The 13,507-nt window shown below is 39.3% G+C and overlaps 1 pseudogene; it reads right to left on the reverse strand.

Moving 5' to 3' along the window:
* Nucleotides 1-13,507, reverse strand: part of LOC101435337 (la-related protein 7 pseudogene) — a 67,534-nt pseudogene that overhangs the window by 19,071 nt on the left and 34,956 nt on the right.

Here is a 13,507-nt window from a genome sequence, read left to right on the forward strand (position 1 = left end):
GCAGGGCAAGTTCTGGGATGCCAAGCTTTCAAAGAGTACCCTAGTTCAGTCCCATAGGCCTCCACCAGAGAGACTGAGCCTGACATACACATACATGCCTAGTATGTGCACGAGGGTTACCCTGCTTCCTTCAGAACCTGGATCACAGACTTACAGTGGCAGCATGGACTAGTTCCATGCATAGCTAGTGAGGGGTGGGTGAGAGGCCAGTCAGGACACCACGAGATCCTACCACTTCTAAGTTGCCTTTTTCTTGATTTAACACGCTCCCTATTACTGCAATCCTTCAACTGCTTTCTGGAGCTTTGAGAAAGATGTTTCTGTCAGTTCTTACTGGTTGTTCAAAGCGTCTATGGGGAAGACAATGCTCTGAAGCTTCTCACTTCATCATCTTAATTCCTTATCAGTTTTGTATTATTTTTGCAACTATACAGCATTCATATATGCAACCACAGTATCCAGAGTCATGGCTATTATATCTAATTTGCTGGTCGTTGGTTCTCCTATCATTTATACAGTGCTTTACAATACGCAGAATAATTTCATGTACTTTCACATAATAGTTCTTCCCCAGAAGGCAAATATTTTATTTTCTGAAAATATTTGACTATATTTTCCTTATTTTACCAAAAAGGAAATTGGGACCCAGGAAGTTCAAATATTTGCTCAAAGCAAGTATAATATGGCAATAACTTGAGCCCAGAACTCCAAGTTTTGATTCCACATCACCCAATCACCTTTAACCTGCCCAATTACCTTTGACTGAGGCAGGCTTGGTCAAACCTTGTGCCTCAGTTTCCCAGTATAAGAGATTAGAATAATACCTCTCTGGTTTCCTTTCAGAGTCTGGTGGATAATATAAATTTTCCAGGGTCAAGTCTATCAATCATGTGACCAAGACTTCCAGGAACAGTGTATGATGAACGTGAATGAAATACACTCTGTAAAACCCAATGAAAGTCTGTGAACGCCCTGTCCCCGGCAAGAATGTTTTGGACCTATCTCTGCAGGAGGTCACACTGAAGCTTTTAAACTACACTGTTCGCAAAAGAGGAGTGCAGAATGGTTACAAAGCTGGCAGGTAGCCTGGAAACTACAATGCTCATCACTCTAGGGGCCAGGAAATCTGGAGAAGTGGCATATGGGGGAAAAGAGGTACCCACTTGTCAGTCTGAGGCTTGATTCCTTGAAGCTATAAAACAGGAGATAATTGCATCAAAATGAATGAAAACTCAATTGCTATGCAATTCTAGAAGGATCTAATATCTTGAAATATCTAGAAAAGTAATTGTATATTTCTCTTTTATTTATTTATTACAAAATAATTTTATTTATTTATTTATTTATTTATTACAAAAATAGTATGTCTTCGTCATCAGAATAATTTAATCAATGGAGAAGCATAGAATTAGAAAAGGACATTCCCTTCTATCTCTGCCCCCTCCAACTCACTTACTAGACTTCCCGTTGTTAAGTAGCACTGCACATATCTCCTAAACCTTTTCCATTTAGATACTGTGTGTACAGATTCAGATACTTGTTATACGGATTCATGTATGTATTTTTAAATGGTATTACCCAACATATATTGTTTTGCAATACTTTTTTTTTTAACTTTACAATGTGTCCTAGATACCTGCTCATATAGCTCTCTCACTCTTTTAAAAGGCTAGAGGAGTTTTCATTGTATAAATATATGATCATTTATTTAACTAGTTCTTTCTGGATGCAGATATAGGTTACGTCTGTATTTTCTTTTAAGGATTACAAATAATGCTTCAGTGAATAACAATGATGACTTGTTCATTAAAATGGAAGCAAAAATCCAGGGATAAATGGACTAGAACAAATCTGGGAAAGATGGCACGCAAAAAAACCCTGTACTCTGAGCGCAGTGTGAAACGTCAGAGGTGAGCTGTCCTTTATGCAGGTCCTTCTTGAGTGAGTTCCTCTGTGCTAGCCAGCAGCAGAAAGAGGAAAATGCACTGCAGGATTCTTGTGAAGCTGAGTAAATCAAACTATAAGTTATTCTTAAAGAGAACCAAGGATCAGTGTGTAGAAACTCTGTAGAGAAACCATATTACAGTACAAGGAAAATTATCTATAAAACCCAGATTGTTGGTCAATGAAGAAGGAAAATGATGGCAAGGTGAGAAAAACTTTGAGAATTTTTTCAGTCTCCCTGTTCTCAAAGGACAGAGGTTACGACTTTTTCCACTTTATAACCACAATATCTGACATAATTCTTGACAAGTAAAATATATTAATAACTACTTGAAGTAAAGGCAAAGAATACTACTTTTAAGCAGACCAAGCCTTTTACATGAGCCAGCAGAACCTACCTGAATGTAGAGAAATCTTGATTTGTAGCTTTAAAGACAAGTTAAAGGGGAGCAAATATAACTCAAGTGACTGAGCAACTTCTTCCCATATACAAGGCCCTGGATTTGATCTCCTGTACCTCCTAAAAACAAAACAAAAACAAACAAATGAAAAAAAACAAACTCTCATTTAGGAATGGATGTAGCTCCATGGTTGAGAACCTGCTTCCCATGTACGAAGTCCTGAGTCCAATCCCCAGTGACTCCTTAAAAAAAAAAAAAAAAAAGCTATACTATTTAATTTGCTGAACATTCTCTTATTGCTATTTATTTGGTATTAGTTGTTCAAAATTATAATACTTTAAACTACAACTTGCCATTGAATTAAAACTAGATAAAAAAAAGATTTATTGCATTTTTCTTGAACCAAAACAAAGTGATTCTGTGCCTAACTGCCAGTTTGTATCAATGAGCAGGTTTCTGCCTCTTGACCTCACCGTTCATGTCCCTAAATTAAATAAGAAGAATCAAGTGACTCATGGCATGTCCTTAGTCTTGTCAACAGAGGGTTCAGGGGAGAAGAGTAAAGGATCGGCCCGCATGTTGGCCCTTGAGTGTGCACCTCAAGTAACCAGGCTTGCACACATATTCCTCAAAATATTTTTATGAGAAAGAAATAAGTGAAAGATAAACTGATACGAGGGATTTACTTTAATGGGAGAGAGAGTGAGAGCAAGAAAGAGCAAAGAGCCAGCTCAGTTACCCTCACCTTCTACATCACGGTCAGCAAATTACCAAAAACACAGCGAAAGGAAGCTCGCTGACACTTGTTCTTCATCAGCTGGATTCTCCAAAGTGGAGTGGTCAGCTGTATGCATCACGATGACCTTCAGGCATGAAGAAGAATTGCTGGTATTTTGATGCTCTTCATATTCGCTTATTCAACAAACGTGTCTTCACGAAACCATAGCTCTCACATGAGTAGAAACATTAGGAAATTCTGAAAGACTGTTGTGTAGCCATTCTGAGTCAGTAGGCATTGGCTGCAAAACTGTTAGACTGAGCCTTTTATTCAGCTCAGTACCCAAAGCAATGCTGAATCCACCTTCCTCCCCAGCCAGGCAAAAGCTCTAGTTAGTGCCAAGACATACTTCAGAGTGCTCTGAATTAGTTTGTGACTAGACTTACCTGCAGGGAGGTGACCCATTGGCCTTGTCTGGGATGACAGTTTTTAAAAATTGCCTTTTGGTGCTGTGGCTCAGAGGGTAGTGCAGTGGACTGAGGTCAGCTTTTATTACTACATTGCCATATGACTCTGGGCTTCAGTTTCTTTATCATAAAATTTAGTTAGGTGACTTCTTGGCCTGGAGGACAGTGCCTCTAGTAGCACGTGGAATGAAGGATTCTGATAAAACCAAATCAAGATAAGGTTCCATAATCTTTAGAGAGATGAAAAACTGTCCTGAGGATTCTCAGGGCACCTCTCCTGGGCACAAATCCTAGGTGTGCTTCATTATTATATTTCAAATCAGGCTCTCCTTATACTCAGGGATTCTGGCAAGAACCTCCCCTTCTTAAACTAGATTAGCTGTGACCTGTCTCCTTCCTGAAGACCATAAGACCTTGTGACCGTGTCAGGGTCCTGGGCACGTGGTCCTATGCAGCAGTAACACTCTTAGTGCTCTCCCCAGAAAGCCTTTTCTTTCTAGCCCCTTGAGCACTGGGAAGGCCACACAGGGCAGCAAAGCCTGGAGTTCTTCCCTCAGCTTCTCAAAAAGAAGCCCTTCATAGGCTCTTGATGGTGGTCGCTGATTGAACTGTAATTTATGGCCCCCTGACTGAAGCCACCCTTTGTTTGACAGTATGACCACTTTAGAGGTGCTAAGAAAGCAGCACAGGAAGAGGATGTGGCTCAACTGATTGAGCTCCCACCTACCACATGGAGGTCTGTGGTTCGGTTCCTGGTACCTCCTAAAGTCAGCAAACTGGTGCAATGGGCAGGCGCGGCAAGTTGACACACAAGCCGATACAACAAGCTGATGTAACTAGAGATGCAAGAAGAAAAACATAATGAGAGTCACAACAAAGCAGGGAGCAGAGGCTCCCAGTGTCTCCCAAAGAAGACAAGCAAGATAGCAAGCTGGTGCGATGGGCAGGCACAGCAAGCTGATACAACAAGATGGCCCAACAAGAAACAAGGAGGAAAAGCATAATGAGAGACACAGCAAAGCAGGGCATGGAGGTGGCTCCCAAAGATGAACAGATACAGCAAGTGTAAACAACCAGGGGGTGGGGAGAAGTAAATAAATCTTTAAAAAAAAAAATAGCAACTCCAGGATTCTTAACATTTGTAAGCAGGGACTGTCAGATAGGTACTCCCTCCTCACAGAAAATCCATTGCTGGCTCTTCTAGGAATGAGCTGTTTCCCCCCACCTCCACCCCACCTCAGCCTCTTTTCCTATTACTGTGGAGACTTAATGCTGACCTGAAGAATCTGGCCTGGGAAAGGGCAGGCTCCCCTTGCTGGTGGCTGGAAGCCCTGGAATTCGGAGCTGCAGCCTGGAGGCAGCATATCCAGTGTTACTGGGCCAGGACTCTCTTGCAGAACACGTGGTGTCTCTTTGGGTCATTGGCAGTGTTGTTGTTTTACTTTTTTCACATTTTTGCTTTTTTTCTCACCTCTCTATCCTATTCTTGAGAAGCATGATGGTGATACTTACAAAACATTGTGAACACTCATGTGGCCCTTACTCCTTCTTGCTTGCCAGGCATGTAGTTCTCAGCACTGTTCAGATTCATGTTTTCAATCCTTACATTGACGCTATGAAGTAGATATTATTATGAAGTCCAATTTCAAGATGGGGAAATGGAGACAAAGCTGCAAAGCTGAAAAGGAAGGAGGCAGGATTTGAACCCAGGAAGTCTGGCTCCAGAGGCTGTGCTCTCAGTGCACATGGATGTTGGGACAGGCCTGTGTTTGAATCCTGGCCCTGCCCCTCAGTGGTGATATGATCTTGGACTAGACCCTACAACTCTCTGAGCCTCTGCCTCCCAATCTTAGCATGGGAATAGTAACAGCACCCAGCTGATAGGGTTTCTGTGCGATTCAAGTGGGATGATAAGCCTAAGGGCTCAGTAGATGGGTTTTCCAGCCACTGAGATGGCAGCGTGCTGCCAGTGTCGTCACCTTGATGCCCAGCTCTGCCATCAACAGTAGAAGGGAAGGATGGTGGCAGGGGGTGGCCTTCTGTTGACTGCAACACCATACTTGGGGTCCTCATCTGCACAAATCCTGTGGATCCCAGTTAATGACCCACCTGATGAAACACCTTTATGTCGGTAGGTGATGCTGGGTGGGGGGAGGGGCGGATTAAAGTTGAGATATGCTCTATATCTCAGATTATTTTTAAGATTTATTTTTTTATTTATTCCCCCCCCACCCCCAGTTGTCTGCTTTCTGTGTCCATTCACTTTATGTTCTTCTGTGACTGCTTCTATCCTTATCAGTGGCACCAGGAATCTGTGCTTCTTTTTGTTGTGTCATCTTGTTGTGTCAGTTCTCCGTGTGTGGGGCGCCATTCCTGGGCAGGCTGCACTTCCTTTTGCACTGGGCGGCTCTCCTTACGGTGCACACTCCTTGTGCATGGGGCTCCCCTACGCAGGGGACACCCCTGCATGGCACGGCACTCCTTGCACACATCAGCACTGCTCATGGGCCAGCTCCACACGGGTCAAGGAGGCCCCGGGTTTGAACTGCGAACCTCCCATGTGGTAGGCGGACGCCCTATCCATTGGGCCAACTCCACTTCCCTCAGATTTGTTTTGAAGAGTAAGAGTTCATGGGTCCAGACCAGAGAGAGTTCACTAAGCTAAGCAAATGTAAAAGAAACCCTGCAGAAAGGGAACAAAAAAAAATTTCAAAAAAAAAAAAAAAAGTATATATTCCTATGGTGAAATATTATTCAGCCACAAAAAAGAATGAGGTGCCGATACAAGCTACAACATGAATGTATCTTGAAAATGCTAAGTGAAAGAAGCCAGAGACAAAGAGCCATATATTTATGATCCCATTTATATGAGATGTTCCCAACAGGTAACTCTAGAGAAACAGAAAGTGATTAGAGGGTGCCAGGGGCTGGGGGAAGGAGGAAGTGATGGTAGCACAACATTGTGAATATACTAAAAACCAGTGAACTGTATACTTTAAAATGGTGCTTTATGTTCTATGAAGTTAATCTAAAAAATCAAAACCAAAATTTCAGTAATAAATTGAAACTTATAAAACAAACATCAAAAAGGTCATGAATTTTTAAACCTACATTCTATGTATTTTTCCATGTCCATTCTAAATTTTCTACAGTAAGCATGAATTCCTTGTTTTAAACTTTCAATTTTGCAATGGTTATAGATTCACAGGAAGTTGCAAACACAGTATAGAGAGATCTGCAGCCTTCCATTCTGTTTCCCCCAAGGTAACATCTTACATAATTATAGTACAATATCAAAACTAGGAAACTGACATGGATACAATGTGTATGTATAGTCCTGTGCCATTTTATCATATGTATAGATTTGTACAGTTACAATCAAGACACAGAATTGTTGCATCGCTACAAAGATCTCCCTCTGGCTGCCCCTTTAGAGTCATGTCCACTCTTCCCTTACCATCCAGAACCCTTGACAGCCACTAGGCTGTTCTCTAGTTCTATAGTTGCCATTTCAAGAATGTAATTTAAATGGAGTCACCCAGCATGTGCTTTCAAGATTGGCTTTTCTCATTCAGCTTAGTGTCTTTGAGTTCTATCCAGGTTTTGCTTACTTAATTATTTATTTATTGGAAGATATTTTGGTTGTTTCCAATTATGGGCTATTACTAATAAATGCTGCCCTGAACACTCATGCATAGGTTTTTGTGTGCACATAAGTTTTCATTTCTCTGTAATAAATGCTCAGGATTGTGATTTCTGGGTTGTATGGTAAGTATATGTTTAGATTTTTAAGAAACTGACAAAAAGTTCTCCAGAATGGCTGTATCATTTTATGCCCTTATCAGCAATGTATGAGAGATCAAGTTTCTCTTCATCCTTGCTAGCATTTGGGATTGTTACTAGTTTTTACTTTAGCTGTCTAGAGTCCTTTGTCTTTTCGTCTTTTAAGAGGGTCTTTCACAGAGCAGAGGTTTTCAGTAGTGATGAAATCCAGTTTATTGATTTTTTTCTTTTATGGACCATGCTTTTGGCCTCATGTCTAAGGACTTTTCATCAAGCCTTAGATCTCGAATATTTCCTCATTTGTGCTTTCTGCTAAAGTTTTATAGTTACGGATTCTTTTTGACAGGGCATTTTCATATACACACACACACACACGCCTTTTGTAACCACTTGGAATATACAGAAAAGCTCAGTGGAGAAAATTAAAATCTCTTATAATACCAACATCCAGAAATATGTTTTGGTATTAGGTGCCAGTTCTTGAAATCTTAATAAAAATGTCCCCACTTTTAGAACAGGAAAACAGAACCCCCAAATGGTATACTGCACTACCGAGTACCAATGAGGCGTGCTGGGGAGAGGTGCCTCATGCGATGCGAGAGCAGCCGGGGGAGTTACCTTTCAGAAAAGACCAAGAAGTACTGACCCAAGCAATGAGACTCATGTTTATGAACTGCAGCTGTTAGTCACAGACTGTAAGTGCACCACTAGATAAAGAAGCTATTTAAGAGAGCAGGTTGCTACAACTGAAAAGAAACAGAGTATAGAGTCTTTGTGGAAATGACAGGATTGTAACTAGGCAATGTCCGGTTTGAGCTGTGGAATGGAACGCCTTTTTTTTTTTTAATTAGAGAAGTTGTAGGTGTACAGAAAAATGAAGAAAATACAGGGTTCCCATGTAGCCCTTCTCACACACACAGTTCTTGCTATTATCAGCACTTTGCGTTAGTGTGGTATCTTTGTTATAATTGCTGAAATAATTATATTATGGTTTTATAATTGTACTATTAACTACAGCCCATAGGTTACATTATGGTTCACTGTCTTGTACAATCTGATGGTGTTTTGCTTTGTTTTTTAATTTATTCTAGCAACATATAAATAATTTTAAAATTTCCCTTTTAACCACATTCAAATATATAATTCAGTGGTGTTAAGGACCTTCATAATTCTATGCCACCATCACTACCATCCATTACCAAAACTTTTCTGTCACCCTAAATTGGTACAGAGATACCAGTCAAGCATGAACTCCCCATTCTCTACCCCCACCGCACCCTTGGTAACCTGTGTTCTAGTTTCTGACTCTGTGAATTTGCCTCATATATTCTCTGGCTTTGAGATGAGCAGGTTGATCTGGTAGGAAGATGGCCGAGCCTCGGTTCCTGTTTTGTTTGTCTGAAGGGTAATCACTTGAGGTTTCCTTCCTTGTTTTGAGCCTGGCATTTGGGGGCTTCTGATAGCCAAAATCCTCCGAGCCAGTGGACTTCCAGGGAAGATGGTGGAGTGGGGAGCTCCAGGACTCAGTCCTTCCACAAAACAGCTATTAAACATGCAGGAACTTTTCTGAAAAATCCTCTTCCCCAAGAACAGGGGTGTACGTGGCCAATCACAAATTACAGCTTTTGATTTGCAAATTTGGATCTCTGGGTACTTGCCCTGAGGGGGGCCATTGTTTCAACCCTCCCGGAGAGGCAGAGGCGGTGGAGATGGAGTCAGTCTGTGTCCCCTTCCTGGGTCCCTGGCCCTGTTTTCCAAGGAAAGAGAATTGGGAAACTCTTCCCCAGGGTGATCCTCCTCCCAGAATTTGCCCTCCAAGCAAAAGCGATGTGAGACAACAAAAGGAGTATAAAAAAACTATAGAGGCAGACAGTCTGGGACAAATATACTGGTAACCATTTGGGTAGTTATAAATGCCAACATTTTTCAACAGCAGTCATGCACAATCATTATTGATCCAAATGGATTATTTTAATTAATGAGTATGCATAAGAAGGAGTTAAAGAAAAATGAAGTATCCAAAAATACATGTCTTCTCCAGTCCTCCTCCATTAAAAGCAAGTGTTTATTTTGTATGAAGAAGCTTAAAGAATACTGATCACAGGAACAATTTGCTAGTTGTACTGAGTACTTATTGCTCATATACTATTATATTGCTATTTTACATTTATCTGGTCTACTCCAGCTCTTTTTTGGTTACTATTAGCCTAGTAAGAGATTTGGAGAAGAGTTTAGAAATGAAGATTATTAGGAAAGGTAAACTGAAGGATAAAAAGACAGGCAATAGAATGATATGACAGCAGAGAACTGAAGGACAAAATTGATGAAGTAATGTCTTTACAGTAATAACACTGAATGTTAATGAATTGAACTCCCCAATCAAAAGACATAGACTGATAGAATGAATTTAAAAATATGAGCCATCTATATGTTGCTTACAAGAGACCCACCTCAGACATAAGAACACAACCAGGTTAAAAGTGGAAGGTTGGAAAAAGGATAGTAAATTTTAACCCTATGGTAACCACAAAGAAAACAGATGAAAACTACATCCAGAAAGAAATGAGAAGTCCCTCAATAAGGTAAAAACAAGAAAGTAAATTAATAAAAAAGTAAGCTTTAATGGTAGTTAGGGGAAAAAAGGTATAAGACTACAAAGACTAAATAGCAAAAATGGCAGAAGAAAGACCTGCATTGTCAGTAGTAACTTTAAATGTAAATGGATTAGACTCCCCAGTCAAAAGACAGAGATTACCAGAATGGATTAAAAAACAAACAAACAAACCAAATATATGTTGTCTGCAAGAGACTTACCTTAAAGTCAAAGATAAAGGTAGGGGGAGCGGATGTGGCTCAAGCAGTTGAGTGCCCACCTCCCACATGGGAGGTCCCGGGTTCGCTTCCGGGAAGCACCTCTTAAAGAAGACAAACAAATAATGAGCAGACAGTGAGCATCCATAGGGCAAAAATAAGCAGACAACAAGCAAAAACAATGAACAGTGAGCAAAACAATGCACAATGAACAAAAACAATGAGCAGACAATAAGCAAAAGCAATGAGCAGACAACATACAAAAACAAAACGAACAGGGAGAGGATGTGGCTCAAGCAATTAAGTGCCCACCTCCACATGGGAGGTCCAAGGTTTAGTTCCTGATGTCTCCTAAAGAAAAAACAGACAACAACTAATGAGCAAAAACAAACAGACAAGGGAGCCATGGGGAGGGAGGGGGATGAAGGTAATAAAATAATAAAATAAAATAAAATAAAATAATAAAATGGTACAGGTAAGTTGACAATGAAAGAATGGGGAAAAAATATACCATACAAGTAGTAACCAAAAAAGAGGTGAGGTGGTTATGCTAATATCAGATAAAATAAACTTTAAGTCAAAAACAGTTATAACAGACAAAGATGGGAATTACATACTGATAAAAGGGACAATTCAATAAGGAGATGTAACAATTTTAAAAGTACACGCACCTATTGTTGGTGGTAATAATCTAATGATAATATCTCATAATCTGTAACAAATGTTCCACCACAGTGTGGAGTATTGGTGAAGGGGTGTTGTGTGGGAATTTTACATATGTGTATGATTGTTTAACAACTTCACAACCTCTATAATAAAAATATATTTTTTAAAATAATGTGGGTTGGGGAGCAATATACCAAATGTAAGATAGATAGTTAATAGTAATATTTTATAATGCTCTTGCATAGTTTGTAACAAACGTTTACAACAATGCAAAGTGTTGGTGAAGAGATGATATATGAGACCCCTGTATGATGTTATGTAGTTTTGTAAGTTTACAATCTTTACTATACACTTATTTATGCATATTCATGTATGAATGATATACTTCAATAAAAAATATATTAAAATATATATTTACGTGTACCTAACAGCAGAGCCTCAAATATATGAAGCAAATACTGACAGATTTGAAGGGAGAAATTGATGGTTCTACATTAATGGTAGGACACTTTAACACACCACTCTCAATAATGGACAAAACATCAGACAGAAAATCAATAAAGAAGTACAGGACTTGAATGATACACTGAACCAAGTAGACCTAACAGACATATAAAGGACACTGCACCCAATGAAAACAGAATACACATTTTTCTTAAGGGCACGTGGAACATTTTCTCCAGGGTAAAACATATGTTGGGTCACAAAACAAGTCTCAGTAAATTTGAAAGTATATTAAAATCATTCAATGTATATTCACTGACCACAACAGAATGAAGCTAAAAAAATCAGTAACAGAGGGAGAAAAGGGAAATTCACAAATATGTGGAAACTAAACAACAATTTATTTTTTATTTTCCCCCTTCCCTTGCTGTCTGTGTCCATTTGCTGTGTGATCTTCTGTATCTATTTCTATTTTTGTCTTCTTTCTCATTTTTTTCTCCTTTAGGATTCACTGGGATTTGATCCTGGGGACCCCTAATGTGTAGAAAGTTTCCATGTCAATTGTGCCACCTCAGTTCCTCGTTTCTGCTTCACTTCACCTTGACTTTCCCCTCCATCTCTCTTTTGTTGCATCATCATCTTGCTGCATGACTCATTTGCACAGGCACTGGCTCACCACACAGGTGTTCGGCTTGCTGTGTGGGCACTGGCTCACCATGCAGGCACTTGTGCAGACACTGGCTTACCACGCAGGTACACTTTTTCTTCTTTTTCATCAGGAGACCCCAGGGATTGAACGCGGGTCCTCCCATATGGTAGGCAGAAGCCCTATCACTGGAGCCACATCCGCTTCCCTAAACAACATACTTTTAAACACCCAGTAGATTAAAGAAATCAGAAACAAAATTGCAAAATATCTTGAGGCAAATGGAAATGAAAATACAATAAACCAAAACATGGAATGCAGTGAAGGCAGTGCTGAGAGGGAAATTCATAGCGCTAAATGCTTATATTAAAAAAGAAGAAAGACTTCAAAACAGAGACCTAACTGCAAAACTGGAAGAACTAGGAAAAGAAGAGCAAACTAAATCCAAAAACAAGCAGAAAGAAGGAAATAACGATTAGAACATCAGTGGAAGAAATGGAAAACAAACAAAACAACAAAGAGAAGCAATAAAACCAAAAGTTGGTTCTTTTAAAAGATCAACAAAATTGACAAAACTTTAGCTAGACTGACAAGGAAAAAAAGAGAGGATATATATATATAACAAAAATCAAACACAAATAGGGGGACATTACTACCTACTCCTCCAAAATAAAAAGGACTACAGGTGAATACTATGAACAAGTGTATGTCAATAAATTAGATAAACTATATGAAACAGACAAATTCCTAAAAACACACAAATTACCTACATTGACTCAAGAAGTAGAACTCCACAAATCAATTACTAGAAAAGAGATTGAATCAATAATCAAAACCTCCCTACAAAGAAAAGCCCAGGAAGAGATGGATTCATAGGGACTTCTACCAAACCTCTCAAGAAGATTTTATTACAATTCTGCACAAACTCTTCCAAAAACAAAACAAAACTGAACATTCTATGAGTCCAACATTACCTTTATATCAAAGCCGGGTAGCTATATCACAAGGAAAGAAAACTACAGACCAGTATTTCTTATGATTATAGATGTATAAAACCTCAGCAAAATACCAGCACACCAAATCCAAGAGCATATTAAAGAATACACCAGGATCAAGTGGGATTTATCACTGATATGCAAGATTTGTTCAACATAAGAAAATCAATCAATATAATACACCAAATTAACAGAATGAAGAAACAAAAAACAGTGATCATCTCAATTTATGTGGGAAAAGCATTTGACAAAATACAGCACCCTTTCTTGGCAATAACAATTTTTTAGAATACTAGTAATAGAAGGAAACTTCCTCAACTTGATAATGGTCATATATGAAAAGCCCACAGCTAACATCCCACTTAATGATGAAAGACTGAAATCTTTCCCTCTAAGATCATGAACAAGACAAAGATGCCCACTATCTCCATTGTTATTCAACATTGTACTGGAAGTTCTTGCCAGAGAAATTAGGCAATAAAAAGCATCCAAGTTGGAAAGGAATAAGTAAAAGTTTCCCTATTTGCAGATGCTATGATCCTATATACCAAAAATCCTGAAAATTCCACAACAAAGCTCCTAGAGTTAGGGGAAAAAAATGAGTACAGTAAAGTAGTGAGATACAGGATCAA

The sequence above is a fragment of the Dasypus novemcinctus genome, chromosome 10 (genome assembly GCF_030445035.2).
Source record: "Dasypus novemcinctus isolate mDasNov1 chromosome 10, mDasNov1.1.hap2, whole genome shotgun sequence".
In the NCBI taxonomy this organism is placed as follows: Eukaryota; Metazoa; Chordata; class Mammalia; order Cingulata; family Dasypodidae; genus Dasypus; species Dasypus novemcinctus.